We start from the raw sequence: 2,114 nt of genomic DNA, 5'->3' as shown, positions 1-2,114 counted from the left end.
CCTGCTGAGCCAGGCAGCACCCAGTGCTGTATTGCCCTGCATTGTAGCATCTACACGCTACTATCACTGTGGGTTATGTAACTATTTCGGGGGCTAGACTGTGAACTCCCCAAGAGCATGTGTCATTGCATCGCATCCACCTAACAGAGGGGCCCCATGAAAGGCACCAAGATAAGGAGACCAAGGTGGGGAGCTGAGGAAGCTGCAGAGAGGGACAGGTTAGGATCTGAAAGGCTGAGGCCATCCAAAGTCCAGGACCATATGGGGGCCCCCTGGAATAATGGCCTGGCCATCCAGGAAGGGAGGGGGTGGGCAGGCCCAGATGGAGGAAGTAGGAAGAAAATGGGCAAAATCCCAGGCTGTTCCCTCCTTTAGGGGTCACTTGGATGCTCACTGGCCCCATGGCAAGGCCTCAGGGCAAGCCGTGGGGTCAGGACATTTATGCTTTTTGCCCACACTTCTCCCTGGGCAGTGACTTGACTGAGCTAGGAGATACTTCTGCAGGGACCACGCAGACTGAAATGTTGTCCATAGGGACGAGCACGAATTCTCCAGGTATTTTAGAGGTAGAGGGGTCTTCAAGATAACTGAGTTTGATCTCCTGACTTTATGGCTGAGGAAGCAGAGGCCTGCAAAGGAGTGGCCTTGCATGAGACCACACCCTGGGGCCCAGGGAGGGCCTGCCCTTTCCTGAGCCCTGAAGATCTCTGAACCTGGGGGCTCTCTGGCTAAGGCCTTGACCCAAGAAGGCTGAGCATCTGCTTTCTCTGTGTGGTCTCCAGGGCTGGAGGTGCTGGCCAGGCCAGCACTGATAAGGAAGATCTGTTCCTATCTCCTCACAGGTGACGTAGAAGCATCAGTGTTTCCTGAGCTCTTATTCACTCGTCAGGCTTGTCTAAGCAGGGTGGGTGATAGTAGCCACAGAAAGGAACAAGACACCACTACCACTCCTAGAAGCTCACTCTAAGTGTGCAATGCTGAGGCAGCATAATTCAAGGAGACGTGATACGGAAAGGCTGAGGACCAAAGCTGTGGTGCCACAGGTAGTGGGGGTGACTGCCACTTTGCCTGCAGGAGTGAAGAGGCAGCTCTCCAGCTGCTTCCTGAAGGAGAGAGTTGGGTGGCCTTCCAATCAGAGGATATGCCAGGGATGAAGCCTCACTAGTGTGGAAGATGTCAGCCCCATGTAGGAGGGCCATTTAGCATGGCTGAAACAGAGGCCTGGCTATCAGACCAGGCTGGATGAGCCTGGGAGGGATAAGGAGGGGTGTAGGCAACGAGGGATGTTGGCCTGATGTTTTGGAGAGGTTGCTTGGGCATCAGCGTGAAGGGCCGAATAAGGAAGGGAGACTAGGGATAGGGAGGTGAGGAGGCTGCTGCCATTGTCTGGGTGAGTGCGAGGCGTAGATTTGCTTGGGGGTTGGAAAATAAGCAAAAGGTATTCCGGAAGTTCTCTTCTGCTTGCTGTAACAGAGGGGAAAAGCTAACTGCGTTTTCATTGGCTTGGAAAAACTTTACTTTGACCCAAGGAAGATCCTGAGATTTGGGAAACAGGTCCTGGGAGGTGATGCTGACTTCCTCCAGGAGGGGGAGCTGCAAGACAAGCCTGGAACCAGTTGACTGTCACCTCTGGGAACCAGAACCCCGCTGGCTTCCTTGGGAACAGGCATCTGGGCCACTTCATGGTACCTCTCCTCCCCCACACCAATCCAAGAGATACATGATGGTAAAGATGTCTGAGGGATGGCCATGGACCTAAGTTCTGCAGAGTACCAACAGAGGACCTGGGTCCTCAAGAGTAGCTCTGCCCTAAGCCCATGTACAGTCGGCCCCAGGACTTGGTCGGAATCCATCTTTGTAAACCAGAGGTTTTGTTGCAGAGTCCTATAAAACCTAAGTGCCACTGTGGGGCAATAACATGGCCCTTTCTTAAGTAAGAGCATCTGAGTCGGATGCAATGGATGCATGTGCTTTCTTGGTCAATACCCAAATGACCTGGAGCTGAGCCGGGAGGAAAGGAGCAGCTTCTCCTCCTTCACCTCTACCAGCATCCTGCCTGGTGGGGTTCTCTCTACACTCCACCTACTAGCTCAGGCCAGGCTGTGATTCCTGCT

This window comes from Lipotes vexillifer, unplaced genomic scaffold, assembly GCF_000442215.2.
Source record: "Lipotes vexillifer unplaced genomic scaffold, Lipotes_vexillifer_v1.1 scaffold504, whole genome shotgun sequence".
In the NCBI taxonomy this organism is placed as follows: domain Eukaryota; kingdom Metazoa; phylum Chordata; class Mammalia; order Artiodactyla; family Lipotidae; genus Lipotes; species Lipotes vexillifer.
This window is presented reverse-complemented; position numbering follows the sequence as displayed.